General features: G+C 39.1%; 1 pseudogene; it reads left to right on the top strand.

Moving 5' to 3' along the window:
- Window positions 1-522: 522 nt before the first annotated feature.
- LOC127195045 (60S acidic ribosomal protein P0-like) lies at window positions 523-1,220 on the top strand (annotated as a pseudogene).
- The last annotated feature ends 16,986 nt before the right edge of the window (window positions 1,221-18,206 follow it).

The following is an 18,206-nucleotide window of genomic DNA, read 5'->3' on the forward strand; positions in this document are numbered from 1 at the left end:
CCACATATCATGGAACTATATGGAATTCTGCTAGCTTTGAGTTCAGCCACTGTAATTAATTACCATCAAAACCCATAGGAGTAACCATTGAGTGTGTTTGAGGAGCCCACTGTGCCCCCAGATGCAGTGGGCTCAATATCCAATTGTCATCTGACTTCTCTCAGCCTTCACTTAGACTGGAAAACATTAGTGAAGCTCTGGGTTTCTTACAGTTTCCATCAGCTCAGAGTCACTGGTGAGAAGCTATCAAAAATATCTTTATTTCCTTTCTCCCAGTGCACATTATTTCTATTAAAACTCCACACACTCCTTTGCAGAAGGCCGAGAAAAACAATAGTATATTTTGTGGCATTCTGGAGTTGTCCTTCTATGGAACCTTTCTTATTTTCACTCAGGTTGTTCTGAGTCTGTAAATTGATTCTGTTATTTCCAGTAGGAACACTGTAAACTCTAGCCAGGCATCCTAATTAGAGTGACATTGTCTTTAAACCCCTGTGTGGCAATCCCTGACACACTGCTGTGATGCCATGGGAAGACAGGACAAACCGGAGGTCCAGCTACTTCCTTAATATCACCCAACTGTTGGAATGATCACCCAAAATGCTACATTGTAGGAGCAGACAAAGTGGGCTCCCAGCAGATGCAGCAGATCTGTATGTCCCTAGGGGAGGGTGTGAGACTGATGGGCAAGAACTCCGTGATGTGCAAGGCTATTTGGGGCACCTGGTAAACAACCCAGCTTTGGAGAAATTAACGCCTCATATTGGGGTGAATGTGGGCTTTGTGTCCACCCAGGAGAATTTCACGGAGATTAGGGTCATGCTGCTGGCCAATAAGGTGCAGGCTGCTGCTGCTGCCCATGGTGCTGCCATTATCCCGCGTGAAGTCACTGGGCCAAAGCCAACTCAGAACAGTTGTCTCCGGCCAGAGAATGCATCTTTCTCCCAGGCTTTAGGCATCACAACTAAAATCTCCAGTGGTTCCATTGAAATTCTGAGTGGTGAGCATTTGATAAAAACTGGTGCCAGTGAAACCACACTGCTGAAGAAGCTGAACATCTCCCTTCTCTGATTAGGCTGATTATCCAGCAGGCATTTGACAGTAGCATCATTTATAACCCCAAAGCACTTCCATCCTCACTTTCATGTGGGTTTGGGGGATTTGAACTTAGGTCCTTACACTTCATGGCCAGCACTTTACCCATAGAGCCTTCTTGCTAGCTCATCTTCAGGCACCTGTATTTATCTTTAGGTAACTGTGCTAGGGTTAGTGTATAGTTGTGAATCTAGCATAAAACATGAATTGTGGGGGTGACTCTTGAGGCTTCTTTATTGCATCACACTCACCTCTGTAAAGGCACTGTCATTTCCATAATCTATTCACTTAACCCCATTAGCTGAGGCAGAAAGCCGGCCTCTGCCAGGAGGTGATTCATCAGGATTTGGGAACTTCAGTTCATATCTGCAGCTTATGGGGATCTCTCTGCACATCATTACAGTTTTCAAAACCTCTTTTCTCCCCACTCAGTGTGCTCACTTTCTCACTTTACCAGGAGACAACCTGTCATACCAAGAATAAATCTGCATTGCAAAGCAATTGCCCAGTGGTAGGACAGATCTGTCTATCCGTGTGTGTGTGCGTGTGTGCGTGTGTGCGTGCGTGCATGCACATGTACGTGTGTGTGTTTGTGTGTGTGTGTGTGTGTGTGTGTGTGTGCATGTGTGTGTGTGATCTCAGCCATGCCTTACAGAAAGAGAAGAGTCTCTGTCAGGGTAACACAGACGCTTTCAGGTCATCTCTATGAGCATGCTGTCAGAGATACAAGCACACTTGTGTCTTTCCACAAAATTAGGATTCCTAACGGTGAACTCAGAAGCCACCTTTAGTTTTGTTGCCCTTAAAACAACGTACTACTGTTAATTCACTTGATATCAATAGCCACCCACAACCACAATTTCTCTTGTTTTGGTCATAAGCAATACGAAATTATCAATTTATATAATGCTATAGGTTATAGAATAGCTAAGAAAGGGTTAAAGTAGCTGCAGTGCTCATAGATGCTACTCTGAAGATAGGGCAGAGATCTGAAGGGAATCTAAAATGTCTCTGTGGGGGACCAGATAAGAAGCTTTATGAACCCCAGACACAGAGCCATCAAAAGCAGATCTTGCTGGCAGGAGGTTTCCAGTGTCAATTTGAAGTGGGCTGTGTGTCATGGATGGGGTAGTGGGGTGGGGAGAAGGGGGTACTGCACTTGAGCTAGAGCCCAGGGGAAGAGGCCTATGTCCTTTGCTGAGGCAATTTTCCTGGATAAGTCTCCGGAGGAGTAGTGCCCCATATAATACCTTTTTTGGGGGTGTCCTATTTCCATTAAGTCTCCTGAGAAAATACAGGTGTGGTTGATAAGCTTACTGACCTAGTTATACTGACATGAAATTGATATGCCCGTATGACCATATGTCTTAATTTAATTTGATACGTTCACAGGTGGTAGTGATGTTTTGTTAATAAGTGATTTTTTTCCAGGGCAGACAGTATCTTCATCTCATGGTTTGGAATGGGCAGGAGAGCATCGTTAATGTACACTTAAAAAGTACAGAGTAAGCCTGACACAAAGTTTGAACTCAAAATCAAACTAAATGATATTTTATAAATTGGAGTCTAACCAGAAAGGTACTGTTCTACATGATATGAAACAATGTAACATGTGGTACAGCCTAACCACTATAATCATATGTGCAGACATTTGACCATGTCCCCTGGAGCGGGAGACCTGGTGGCACTCAGAGGAAGGACAGCAAGTAGCCAAGAAGAGACTTGATACCCTATGAGAATATATAGGGGGACGTAATCCCCCTCAGGAACAGTCATAGGGGAGGGGAATAATGGGAAAATGGGGGGGGGGAGGAATGGGAGGATACAAGGGATGGGATAAACATTGAGATGTAACAAGAATAAATTAATAAAAAAAAATAAAAAAAAGAGAGAATTCTCCAACTACATCATTTTCTTTGTCCTATCTATCGAATGAGACTTAAAAATGTGAAGAGGAAAGTATAGGGCTAGTTAAGTCCAAGTTTTAACAGTTTATTTGACCATTCAGAGACCCATCAATATGGCTAGACTCAAGGCGCTTAGCATATGACAGGGAGTAGGCAGAGAAGAAATGGCTGTAAGATGGTCGGAGAAGTAAGACAAACATTTATTGAAGAATCTGGCTATAGTCACATCCCTAAGAAGGTAGAGTATCCTTGGAATAAGACGGCTAGCTAGACTAGTCATATCAGCGAGCTCTGGGTTCGATTGGGAGACCATGTCTCAGTGAACACCCTGGAAAGTGATTGAGGAAGACTCTCAGCATCTGCCTCCTGCCTTTACACTCATGTGTATATGGCTCCATGTACATGCCAGCTTGCACATAGTACACGTATATACATGTAGAGAGGCAGGAGTGAGAGGATGGCTTGGTTATGATCGAAAGTCCTAGCTGAGGTTAGTAGTCACCTCCTGATTGCTTACCCTCATATGTGTTGCACTGTTGACTCTGGACGTGCTTTGCTTATGCAAGAGGTTAACATTTGGACCATGTCACTCCACTAGTCTTTCCATGAAAAGAAAGAAAAAAAAATTAACAGAAATAACCATGAGTCACACAATGAATCTGATATATTTTATACATGTGACTAGGACAACCAGCTGGTGACATTTTGCATGTCTCTATTACTAAGTCATGACACAAGCTACCCCTACACTCTTGGTGTTTGATTTTCAATAAATTATTCTGATTCTGTTTATTCCTTCTATAAAATGGTTAATTATGATTCATAAAGAATCCTTTATCAAGCAGATCATTAATAAACTGACACCTAGTAAAATAGCTGGCCCAAAATAGGCACATAGGAAGGTCACTTCTTTCCAGCCCTGTCTTTTTTTTACTGCTTCAGAAAATACACTCATCTTTCAAGGTAGCGTGTATTTCTGATCTCATCTCAATGACCTCTTCGACTGTAGTCTCCACAGTGCTTTTTATGAATTTCTGTTAATATTGTCTAATGTTTAAAAATTTTTTTTATTTATTTACTTTATATCCCAGGCATAGCTGCTTCCCTCCTCTCCTCCCAGTCTCACCTTCCCTCTTGTATTCCTTAGAAAACAGGAGCTCCCCTACCACTCCAGCACATCAAGTCATATCAGGACTGAGCTCATCTTCTTCCCCTGTGGTCTGGAAGGCAGTCCCACCAGGGGGAAGTGATCAAGAAACAGGCAACCAAGTCCATGTCAGAGACAGTTTCTGCTCCCCTTACAAAGTATGGCAGTCAACTCATCACCAGTGAAAATAATGCAATGAAATTTTTGATAACCCTTGGAATGTCTTTGTTCTTTTAACTATTGCACATTTAATTCTGTCTCTGCATATTTAATTTTTTCCTCTGTGTCTACAGTGAACTGCCATAAACTGTTCTATCCAAAGCCATCTTTTCTCATTTTGTAACCGTATTAGATCTTTTGTTATGCTTTTCAGTCACCAGATTCTCTGGATGCTTACAAATGTTTTTTTAATTTTTTTCTTCTACGTAAAAAAATCTCTCATGTATTACATCCAAACTTCTGTTTTTCCCTCCTTTCTCTGCTCCCAGTCACTCCCTCCTCCTAACTCCTCCTCCATTTCCCTTCTGAAAAGGGCAGGCCTTACAGGAATATCAACCAAGCATGGCATATCAAATTGCAATGCTCCTCCTCTCATACCATGTCTGGATAAGGCAGCCTAGTAAGAGGAAAAGGGTCCCAAAGCAGTAAAAAGAGTCAGAGACATCATCCCTGTGCCCACTGTTAGGAGTCCCACAAGAGCACCATGCAACACAACCATAACATATATGCAGAGGACCTAGGTCATTTTTTATGCAGGTTCCTTGATTTGTCAGCTCAGTGTCCGTCAGCCCCTATGAGCTGGAGCTAGTTGATTCTGTGGGTTTTCTCTGGTATTCCTTGACCACACTGGCTCCTACAATCCTTTTTACCCCTCTTCTACAAGATTTATGGGTCTCTGCATCTGTTTCTATCAGTTGCTCGATTGAACCTCTCTGATGATGATTATTCTGGGCTCCTATCTAGGAATATAGCAGAATATCATTAGCAGTCATTTCATTTTTGTTTGTTTTTGTTTTTTTGGTTTGTTTTTGCCAGTTACGGTTGATTGTATCCCTTTTCTCTGGGCTATGCAAACTCTGTTTCCCTGTTTTCTTGTCTTCCAAGTAGTGTTAGGGGTAAGCTTTCCCTCATACCATGGGTCTCATGCTGGACCACTCATTTGTTGGCTACTGACACAATTTTTGTTCCTCAATTACCCTAGCACATCTTACTGGAAGGGCAAATGGTAGGGCAAAGGTTTTGTGGTGAGGCTGGTGTCCTAATCTCTCCACTGGAAGTCTTGCCTGGTGAGAGGAGATAGCCTGTTCATGCTCTGTATCCCTACTATTAGGAGTCTTAGGTAGGGTGTTCCTAGGTTTCTGTTTTCTCTCTGGTCCTCTAGTCTATATGGCCTGGGCTTCTAGCAGTCTGTGGTCTGATAGAGAAGGGAGTCTTGAACTCAGTAGGGTGCTGGGGGATATAGTAACTAGGAAAGTGGAGAATTGGGATAGAGAGAAGGGACACCAAGAGAGGAGTTTGCTGGGCATGGAGCCTACCTAGACTTCTCCCAGTCTGTTGAATCTCTGGTAGAGTGTGGAGTCTCTGCCCCAATTAGAGGCTAGGACAAGGCAGTTAGGAGTGCATGGGACTTGTGATAACATATGGGGAGATCAAGATAGTGAGAGAGTGGGTCCCTACAAACTACTTGACAGGAAAGAAACGGTCTAAGAGTTGCTGATTATATATTGACTGGTTGTATAATTCTTTACTTTCAAAGTTAGTACCTATATGGCACTTTGGACTGAGCAAAAGAGTTTCAAGTAATAATTCACGTGATTCTAATGTTCATTCCATGAAGTAAGCTTGAAGTAATTCTTATTTTTGTACATATATGTATATTATATATGTACATATATGTATACACATATATGTGTGTGCGGAGAGAGAGAGAGAGAGAGAGAGAGAGAGAGAGAGAGAGAGAGAGAGAGAGAGAGAGAGAGAGAGAGAGAGAGAGAGAGAGAGAGAGAGAGAGAGAGAGAGAGAGAGAGAGAAACCCCACCAGAAGCTTAGGCACCAGAAGTTTTCAATTCCAAGGCCAGAGCTTTCTGGTTTTGTTTATGTTCCATTTTCCATATAGATGCCACCAAGGGCAAAGGAATAATTATGAAGAAATACCTTCTACAACTGTTCCTCTCCAGCAAGTGTTTCTGATTCTTACTTCTGACAAGAAAAACCCTGAATACCTCAGCTATGCTCTGTAAGGGTTGGCAGTCTCATGGATACTGGCACTATGCAATGCCAATCCACAGTCCTCAGTAGTCTGTCGTTGGTAGCTGTACATCTGACTGATGAAATGGACAGGTAACTTTCCAAAATAAATCATTTTCTTAGATTGAAGAACGATTTATTTGTTTTTATGGAATCATCATCTCTGAGCCCAATTCAGTAACTCAACTAGGATGCTCAGAATATTTTCTTTCTTCATTTCTCTCATATTACCTGTCATGGTCCTGTGCTGGATGAAAACCCTGCGGTTACCGATTAGTGATGAACATTTCAGATGAAGAAGAAGCTGTTTTATGCATTCGCACAGAAGAATTCCTAGGCAGATGATTAACATTTTTAATTATAAAAGTGAGCAAGGAGTTCCTACATAGCAGTAAGCATGATGCGGGCTTAACAGTGGACAGTCGTGTCCCTGTCTTTTCTCAGAAGCAGTAATGCTCCTGACTACTCATCACAATAGATATATTGTTTTCCTTTCACCTTTCCTAAAGTGATATTTCACTGAAGAATATAATAGACTTTACTGTTTATAGACAAATGGTCTTATTGCTTTAGATAAAACTAAAAAATTGAATTTTAGGAAATTTTTCAGGTATTATTTGACAGAATATTATTTTTATTTGAGAAAATTGTCAAATGAAGAGAAAAATATTTTTATTATGCAGGGAAAACTCATATAAATGTAATGTGGGCAATCACTCCCTACTCCTGGGTGTCTCTTTTTTATTCTGGAAGAGCTGGATTTGTTTCTGACACCCATGTTCATAAATTCAAAAGATTTTTTCCATTTCTATCATCTCACCTTACTTTGAGATATTCCTCTTTATATCATTTTCTGGCATTTCAGCTTCTTTAATTGAACATATAACACGATTTTACATCTTTATTTAATTACGGCTATCAAACCACTTCTTTCATTATTCTTAATTATCCCAAGACAGCTCGTGATTGTACTATCATTAGTTTCAGCCCGCCTCAATTGTTATTCGATTTCATCTTCTAAAAAGAAATAAAGGGGGGCCAAGCATTGATAAAATGTTCAAACAATAGCTTAAAATCGTCCATGGAGCAAAGCTGGTGGGACTTGTCATGCTAACTGATGGGAATGGAACTCATACTTTATAGAGAAATGCACTAATTACCTAACTCCCCAATGATTGTAAGTACATTTAGTAGCTCAAGTATGTGGAAATATAGATTATGCTAATACTGGGACTTTTACTACAGTATTTAAGTTTATACTATGTTCCACAATTGGCACCACAGGTTTTCAAACAGTAGTGGACATTATTTGGCATATAAAATATGAGGACATGTGTGATTTAAGCTATGTGCTTCATCCCTAACGGTTTTCCTTTTGTTTCCTGACCCTGAACAATGGTACTTGAAAATGAGATCTTACTGCCACTTGAAATATCCATGGATATTTATTTGTAATTATACACCTTTCATGGGCTGGAGAATCAGTGACTCAGCCAGTTTGTTTGTGGTCTTCTATAGTGGATAGATGATCGTTGCTTTGAACTCTGAAAGCTAACATTAAAAAGCATTTACTGTGTTCTAGCTAGCAATTTAAAACATTTTGTATCAATATATACATAAACACCAAAGATAGAATCTCTTTCATAATTTGTATCAGACCTAATATGGAAAATTCATAAATATACCTTGAGTAATGAATGGTTTAAAAGGTGTTTCATATTTCTGAAATTTCCTAAAGTACAATTTCATTATCAGACTAGAATTGACTATTCTCCAAACATCTATATTAGCCTTAAAGTAAATTTAAGTTTTTGATAAACATATGATTTCACATTTATTATTATTCAGATTGAGAACATAGTTTACACTATCAAAAGATGAGAACATTGAAAACAAAATATGACTTTTTTTCCTTAGCCCTTATGCTTGTACTGTACAAAAACAAAGTGCCAAAGAATGCAGAATGGATCAATCAATCTTAATAGTTGTATTATAAGTTGCATTATAACATATATGGTTATATTACGGAGCTTTCTTTCTTTCTTTTTTTTTTTTTTAACGGAGCTTTCTTAAGCACAATTTAGTGTTGCCAAGTTTGACCTATTCTGCTTCTCAGTATATGTATGCAAACACAAGCTTATCTATCCATTTCTATGTATATATGTACATACATAAACATGTAAATATGCAAATGTGTGTATGTGTTTACATTTGTGTATATTTACCTCTAATCCATTTGCCTATCATTCATTACCTAGGCAGCTAGCCAGTTATCTTCTATTGATGGCTTCTCAAATAACATTAGCATCTCTGGAAGTTGAAATATCTCATAATAATATTATTAATTTATTTCTGAAGCTCTTTCTTCCTTTACGTGAGAAATTGATATATTTATTTATTCAGTCATTCTTATGTACCAATTGCCACCCTAAAGACTTATGATTGTGCTGCACGAAAATATATTTGGATGCTCTTTAATTTTTTATAAGACAAGAAATGCATTAATTTGTTAATTATAAAATGTTTGCTAAATTATAACTGCAAGAAATAAATATTAGGGAGTAGATAGTGTTGGTTTAGACTGAGATAATGTCAGTGAAAGGATCCCTAAAGATGTACCGAATCAGTCAACTGTATTTATGTACCCAACTTACTCCTTCCTCTCAAAGGACAATGTCTATACAGTGACAGGCTAAGAGGGAAGAGAACATTTCAAACAAGTAAGAAACTCCAGTGACAGGGTTGGCTAACAGCTCCTGCAGAGCATCACATCTGGTTCCTAGCACCACATGCCTGGCAGCTCACAATTGCCTGTAACTATAGCTCCCGAAGGGTTGATGCTGCCTTCTGGCCTCTCCTCACACATGCACATACCAAACTCAAACCCAAAAATATAATACATAATTCAAAATAGAAACAATTTTTTACAAAGCAATACTGTGGAAAAATTTTAATGGAAAAATTTTAATCCAGCAACATGGCTACTCTGGATAGAATACAGACATGCCTTTACTCCCAGGAGACAGAAGAAAGGAGGTCTCTGAGTTTAAAGCCAGCCTCGTATAAAACAAGTTTCAGGTAAAGAAAAGCTTAGGTCCAGGTAGTAGTATACATCTTTAATCCCAGAACTTAGGAGACAGGTATGTATATCTCTGAGTTGTGTTCAGGCAGTTTGGTTGAGTCAGTGAGTTGAGAGGGCATCGCAGTGGAGTTGAGATTGTAGCAGTTCAGTTTGTGGAATTCAGAGGCAGTTTTACAGGGAGAGTTTTACAAAAACAGGCTTAAGAGTGAACGAGATGGACACAGGGAAAGACAGAATGAGACATAGAATGAGAAGGGAGCCAGAAGATTAGAACAGATTGCTGGAGTTAGTTTGAAGCAAGGCAGAACAATTAAGTCAGATCCTGAGAGGAGCCAATTTGAATCAGTCAGCTTGCAAAGGAGTTTGAGCCTGAACAGCTGAGTTGAACCTGCCAGCCAGAGTTCAGAAAGAATTAGAAAGAGGGACCTGACTCTGCTCTAAGTCTCAGAAGCTGAAAATATTCTAGGCATAGACTGTAGGTGGCTAGAAGCTCCCAGGACTAGGCCTAGGTTAGTCAACACAGGCAATAAGCCTCTGAGATGATAATTACCCCTGGAGAACAAAGAATTATTTTTACACAATGCAACTCCAGCATGCTAGAGACCATGGCAGTTTGAGAGGAAGGCAGAGGGCACTGTGGTAGGTATAGTGTTGATCAAGGCAGGAAGGTCTGTACTTAGAAGAAAGAGCCTAGGTTGGGTAAAGAAAGTCGGTATCACATCCCAGAAGATGATCTTATCTTCAGTGCTTAAGCTATAGTGGGCACAGAGAAGATTTGTATTTATCAGGATAATTTGTATTTATCAGCATAAACTTGTGGAGACTAAGAGACTAAAAGTAAAGAGGACAAACTCAAGGTGTTTAAGTGGGAAAATGGCATGACGAAAGCATTAAGTTGATGGCAGTATGGGATAGTTTCTCGTTTATCATTATCTCCTACAAATCAGATATGAGAGGATAATAACTAATTAAAATTCCAGGCAAGCCAGGTATCAGTTAATTGAGTTTTTATTGCACTTGCACCATCAATTTTCAATGCTTTTAATGAAACAAAATGTGATCTCTTTGGAATTCCAATGCATCTATCGTATTTTAAACTGTATCATCATCTATTTTTCCTTTGGATTGCCATCTGTAAAGCTGCTGTAAGTGCTCTAAAAATAATCAGCAAGTGTACTATTTTTTATTTTTCTCCAGTAAAGAAACTGTTAAGCTATTTTTGTTATTGTTTTCATGAATAAATAAACCTTGAAACAAAGAAAAGTACGAAGCTGGTGCTTTTTTTCTAGTGAATGATAGAGGCTAAGACTAATAATATATTATAAATAATGTATATGTAATATATTACTTCTGAACAGGGCACGTGCCTGTAATCCCAGTACTCAGCAGGTGGGTGTTAGAGGATCACAGGCTAAGGGCCACCCTTTGGCCTGCAAATGAGTATTTGCTAATCCATTCTACATAGGAGACCCTATATCAATCCTCATTCCACCTCTAAAATATTTCCAAGTTCTTTACTATTTATCAAAATATGACATGTAAATAGTATTTTATGGACTTCTCCTATATGATTTTTTATGAAATCAGAAATCTGAGGTGGTAAAAAATGCATTTGCTTTTATTTTTATTTACTTTACAATTTGAGAACTCCTGAAATTAAAAGGCCAAACATCCATTTCATTTTGAATGAAAGAAAATTTGAGATCAAGTAGAATCTATGCTCTTTGCTTTTAGACTCACCGAGCCTATCTTTTTCCACTGAAAATGTATGACTCAACAAGCTTGTTTTTTTTTTTTTTCCCTGATCTAAAAAAAAAAAAAAAAATGGAGCATTACTATATAAGTCAGCTGAAGGTTCTTAGCTGAAAGTGTAGGTCATGTCGAATGAAAGTTATGAGCAAGAAAGGCAGAACACTCCTGAGAAGTGGACTGCTCATGGGCCCTGGAAGGGAACCGTCAGCTCCATCAGCTTTTGCCTGGTTTCGTCAAGCATGTGCTCAGGCAGCCCTAACAAGCTATGCTCTCCTACACCTCCTCAGTGTGCCAATTAGAGAGAGAAGTGGTGGTCTCACTCAAAGTAATCACATCAGGCTAGGAAGGAATAATGAGGTGTGTTCAGTGGCCATCCAGATTCCATCTTCCAGGTGCTGACAGGACGTAGAGCTTTAAACTAAGAGCAGGAAACACATACAGGTAAACAGTCGCTGGCTACCATGTGACTGCCCACAGCTGACTGACCTTTGTTTTTAATCCATTTGTTCTAACAAGGTAGTCTTATAAGGCAAATGTCTGGAAGACAAGTTCTTACCTGCCCAGCAGTAAGACCTTGCCCTTTCCTCTCCCCTGCATAAAATCCTAGGGTAAATTCCTATTCTCCGGGATCCATTGTTTCTGAAAGTATTCTGAAAGCCAAATGAAAAAGCATCTTCTCTCCTGCCAGGAGACCAAAAGGTTGCCTTCAAAACACTTGAATGTATTTTGCAATTTAGAAAAGCATTTCTAATTTCTGCATGTCTTTTTTCCTTGTTCATCACTGAATGTCATTTATTCTACATAAGACCGTCATTAAAGTTCTCACTGTTTATATAATGACAAATATTTGTTCTCTTTTTTTCTTGTCCACTGCATTGCAGTTTCATTACAGGTTGATCATTATACCTACTCATAGATAGGGATGCTGAATCTGAAAACAATTTTGTCCCTTTTTCCCAACACATGGGTGTGTAATAAATAAGCTACTAGAAAATAAAGCAAATCAAGCTAAAAATGAGAAACCCCCTTTCATTGTATGAGTGGGAACACTGAATCTTTTCTTTCATGGACTGTAGCAATACATCAATTTATGTGCAGTACGTCTCAGATTATTCTGTGTGCTCTTTGGAGATTTTCTTTTTAATTTCCATTTCACCAGTAAATAACATAATGTTTCTTAATAGAAAGCACACATGGAATTTTGTTTATTTATATTAACGGACAGTCATTGTACATTGTATGGCTAAATAAGGTTTCAAGTTCCTGTACTGCAGCAGTGCAGAGTTTATGGATACATATTAAATAGAATTATATTTATACATTAAAGACTTGAAGCTTAAGCCACAAGAGCTTACAAGTAGCATAATCAATTTTTAAGATATGATTAAGAAAAAGCTCCAAATAATAAATTGTCATGTACAGGGAACATAAGTGTATTATAAATAATGACTCTGGAACTATCACCATACAGGAGTGAAAAGGAAATGTATTGAAGTTAAAAATAGTCTAAGGAGGACTGTAGAGACCAATACTATGTGTCTCCTTGGTTAAGCTATCCTCTAATATATTTAATCAAATATCACTGTAGAGGTTATTGTGAACGTGTTTACTTTGGTAGATACTTATTTATACACCAATAGATTGTATAAACCGGATTGTACTCAAAATAAAGATAACCCTTCTTCAATCATATGAAGGTCTTAAGAAAATGGCCAAGGACCTCAACCTTAGGAGGCCTTCTCTGTGAAAGATTCCACGGACTTGAGACTCCAGCACTGGTTCCTCCTGGCTTGTCTACCTGTCCATCTGCTCTGCATATGCGAGACCCCTACAATTCTTAAAATCTAAACAAGTTCTTAAATATCTCTGTTTCTGTCTCTGTCTCTGTCTCTGTCTCTGTCTCTGTCTCTGTCTCTCTCTCTCTCTCTCTCTGTGTGTGTGTGTGTGTGTGTGTGTGTGTCTGTGTCTCTGTCTGTGTCTCTGTCTCTCTTCCTTCCATTTTCCCTCTCTCTTTGCAAGATATGGAGGAAGGAAGAGAAATGCAAGAGAAAATTGCATTTCTGCTGAATTTATGTCTTTTCTTCCCACTCTCACCTAAGCAACATGGACAGTAGACAGCTATTGATATAATGTGCAATTGTAGTAGGTATTACTGGCTACTTAAATATAATCTGAAGTCTATAGACTATATAGAAGAATATATGCATATACTATGCCATATTGTATCAGAAACTTGAGCATTCTGCAGATTGTAGCATCTATGGAGGTGGGTTCTGCTATTACAGATCTCAACTAGCAACTCGTGTGTGTGTGTGTGTGTGTGTGTGTGTGTGTGTGTGCATGCACATCTGAGAGAATACACATGTTCACTTACAAACATGAACATACATCCGTTTGGTTTATTTTCTCTGAGTAAAGAAAGCTTATAAAGAATATCAGTAAACCTCATTGCAGTGTTTGCTTTCATTGGTACCCTCTCATTGCCTCCTTCAAATATATCTCACTTTGGTTGATGAGCCATATGAAGAAGTGTCGCATACAAGAAGCATTAATGAAATTAGTTAAAATTTGACATGGTCTAGAGTAGAGGAATAGGAGTGGGGCCCTATAGAAAATGGAGAGAAATGAGTCAGTGTTTTTGATTCACCTTCAGTCTAATTTACTTTGGGGGTTGGCTCTTTGTCGTGATTATTTGTTTGTTTGTTCAATTTATTATAACCTACAATGAGCTCAGGGGAAAACTTGTGGGAGTCTGTTTTGTTTTTGCCATCATATGGGTCCTGGTATTGAACTAATGCTATCATGCTTGGTGGGAAGAGTCCTTCCCTGCAGCAACATCCTACTGGCTCCCGACTTTTTAAAAATAAAATAAAAAATAGGGAGCCATGTAGGTCTGATGTATTTTGATGCAAATTAATAAAAGGCCATCACACCAAAGCAGAGCTAAGGTAGCTTGATAGAAATTATTAGAAACAGATGGCATGGGATTGGGGCAGGAATTCCATACCTGCCCCACTAGGGGACATAGTTTAGGGGATTAATATCTGCCCTGCTCCAGGTTAACTAAGGCTATCTTAAAATATAACAGGTGTCTGTGCCTTGATTGATTACCTGGTCGGGTTTACTGCCGTAATAATAACTATAGGCCTGATAATAAACATTATTAGGCCATACTGATAATTTAACAACAGCAAAACCAGAGGGACATTTTTAATTTTGGAGGTATATAAAGGTGAAGATACAATGGAGCTCACACACACAATACAGATAAATGGGAGAAATCAGATATAGGATAAGTATGGGGAATAACCTATAGGTAGTTAGTGATTGAGATCATTGAACACAAAGCCACCCATAGACCTGTGTGTGTGTGTTGAGTGCTGGCATGTGCACATTAGGGTACCCATATAAAGGCCAAAGGACAACTTTGGGGGATCTGTTTTCTTTCTACGTTATTTTTCAGGCAAGATCTCTCGTTATTTTTTCTTCATACTCCATACTTTAGGCTAGGTGGCTGGGGAGATTTTTTTTTATGATCTCCTGTCTTGGCCTTGGCTTCCCATCGAGAGAGAGAGAGAGAGAGAGAGAGAGAGAGAGAGAGAGAGAGAGAGAGAGAGAGAGAGAGAGAGAGAGAGAGAGAGAGAGAGAGAGAGAGAGAGAGAGAGAGAGAGAGACACAGAGAGAGACAGAGAGAGAGAGAGAAGGAGGGAGGAAGGGAGCGGCTTTAATAGATGCATGGTCTACACAAGCCCTAGGAATGGAACTCAGGTGATCCGATAATTGAGGCAACCAACTGAGCCATCTAATTTTGCTTGTTTTATTGAGACAGGATCTAATTATGCAGTCTAGGTATGCTTTGAAATAAGACTGTCCTGTGTTTTCCTCCTGAGAGCTGACATGGTGGGCTTTGGCCACCATAATTGACTGCTCAAAAATGGCTAAAAGTTCGTGTAATGGAAAATGTCAAATAATGGCTATGATGAGGAACAATAAAGCCCCCAGGTATTGTTGGTATGTGTTAAATACTGTTTAGCTCTCTCAGAAGCAATGTGTAGCATTTGAATCTTAGATCCACATGGACAATTTTCTTTGGCTTATTATGACTCATATCTACCCAGACTCATTCAAATCTAGAAACAGCCAAGATACTCCTAAAAAGGTGCTAGATCCTTGAGCAGTTTCATCAATGTGTGCTAATGCCACTTACCACTTAACCCTGCGTGTGTGCTGGGGAAACGGGGCACAGACAGAGACAGAGAAAGAGAGCTATATACAAGGATACAAATAGATACACAAAAAACATACACACATAAACATATGAACACGCAAATAGACGGACACATATGTTTGTGCATACACTGAGACACCACACACACAGACATACGTGTGTGCACGTACAAACAGATGCACACAAACACACATGCATGTGCCTACAAAGTACTAAATGAAACAAAACTAGTGTTGACTCACTCAATTTCTCTCTCTCTCTCTCTCTTTCTCTGTGTGTGTGTGTGTGTGTGTGTGTGTGTGTGTGTGTGTATTTGTCCTCTCAATCACTGACATTATAGAGATTACAGGTGTAATTCCCCATATCCAGTGTTTGAACCCATTTTGTTCACTGAAGAATCCTAATCCAAAGGACAATAACTTGTGATTACATTTATAGGCCACTAAAAGTCATACTTACTGGGAGAGGAAGCAGACCTGTGGTTGCTGAGGTTAGGCAGAGATGGGCAATATTGATAAACAGGAAACATCAGAGAGACTTTAATGAGGTATAGCATTTCCTAACTGTTTTAGTTGTTTTCTTCTTCAGTTTGAGTTGCCATAGCAATTACCAAAGACTCCAGGCCTTGAAAAGTACTAACTTCATGTAGTTTTAGAGGCTCAATAACCCCCCCCCCAAAAGCAGAAGGAATCTCAGTCTCTGGAAAGGAGATGGACACATTCCTCCCCTGTGCTCACTTGCTAGGATTCAGGAGAACAATTTTGCTCTCACGTCCCTTCTGCAGACACTTCCTGTTCTTTTCATTACAGACACTTCCTGCTTTTGTAGTTTCTACAGTCATTATATTGGGGGATTTCACAGGGATCTGGGAGGAGGGGAACATAACACAGTCACAGTTTATAACACATTTTTAATCATGAAATTATGGCTCAATGTTTATTAACCCAAAGCACTGAGTAAATATTCTACTAGTCCTGAAAAGATTGGTCCTTGGGGGATTTAGCACATCAGTGACTAAACTGCTTGCCTTGCAGGCTGAAGACCTTAGTTTTATTCTCAGAACCGATGGGAAACAGCTGGTTATGAGGGGGAACTGTGTGTTCCATGGCTGGGAGTAAGAAGCAAGTGGCTTTGTAAGTTCAAAGCCAGTGAGAGACCCTGTCTCAAAAACAGGAGAGAGAGAGAGAGAGAGAGAGAGAGAGAGAGAGAGAGAGAGAGAGAGAGAGAGAAAGACACAGAGACAGAGACGAGACAGAGGGAGAAAGAGACAGAGGAGACAGAGACAGAGAGAGAAGGAATGCGCCTGAGGAGAGATACTAGAGTTTGTTCTGTTATATGGCCTCCACATATGTTTGTACAAATATATACATGAAATAGTACACACATATGATAAATGTGCACACATGCACTCTCTCTCTCTCTCTCTCTCTCTCTCTCTCTCTCTCTCTCTCTCTCTCACACACACACACACACACACACACACACACACACACAAAGATTTCTAATTAAGTAAAGAAACGATGTGAGACTGCCATTGTGTCCAAAAATGTAAATTCGGGCTGATTTTGGAAACCACATTTGTGCAGAAAGAGATGGATTAATTCATTAGAAGAATATTTGAACATGAGCAATTTGAGAGTTCCATTTCTCATTGGCCAAAGCACAAAGCTCATATTAACTGAATGAGAAAGAAACCGGCTAGGGACTCTATTCTCTCTATGTGCAATAACTCCTGGTAACTGAGGAATAATTTCAAATATTTAATTAACCTTTACAGAATATAATGTTGAGAGTATTTTTAATAAGTATGTATCCCAATTTCTACCTCATTCAAAATACAATATGCCAGTCTTAAATAGTATGTAAGTATAAATCACAAAAAGATAAAATCTTGTATTCTTGACTAGATATAGCATTATAATGACATTTAGGGTTATAGAAACTTAAAATTTCCTGTACTTTTTTTTGAAGGATGAGCAGGAGGAAATAATGTTTCTTAAAAAAGCCAGTTTTGTTGCATCAGTTATTTTGTCTTTAAAATGGACAGGCTGCGCCACCTTGTAAGGTCTTTTCTAGTTATAAAACACAGACGTTCTGTGTTCTTGTGGTGATAATTACCTAAATTTTCCTGAGTGAACACTAAAAAGCTCTAATTAAAAGAGATAATTAAGAGCATATTAGGTATTTCTCTCTCTAAATCCTCTAGGGTCTTACTTCACACAGCAAGAGTAAAAATGTTTCAAAGATATTGACTGGCTTGGAGTAGCATCAGCTTGACAGCATGGTACTCAGCGTGTGAACAGGCCATCTTCACTCTCACTTTGGTGAAGGAAATATGTATGGTCTGCCTGCTGTGTGTTTGTGTGCATGTATATGAGTGCATTTGTGTGTACATGTGCATATATCTGTGTGTGTGCGCATGTCCTATGCTATAGAAGTAGCCAATAAAGCCAAAAGAAGACTATGTATGTATGTATGTATGTATGTATGTATGTATCTATCTATCTATCATCTATCTATCTACCATCTATACACACATATACTTTTGAATATTTATGCATATATAATTTAAATAGAGTGACAAAACTTACCCTATTCCCTTTCCTTTCTCTACCCACTCCAAGGTCTCTTCCCTCCAACTGTTTTCCATGTCTCCCCACCCTCTCGTTTTGATATCTTCCTTTTATTTATTATTGCTACATACATGCATGCATGCATACATACATACGACCTTCTGTGTATGTTTTT

The sequence above is a fragment of the Acomys russatus genome, chromosome 11, assembly GCF_903995435.1.
Source record: "Acomys russatus chromosome 11, mAcoRus1.1, whole genome shotgun sequence".
Classification (NCBI taxonomy): domain Eukaryota; kingdom Metazoa; phylum Chordata; class Mammalia; order Rodentia; family Muridae; genus Acomys; species Acomys russatus.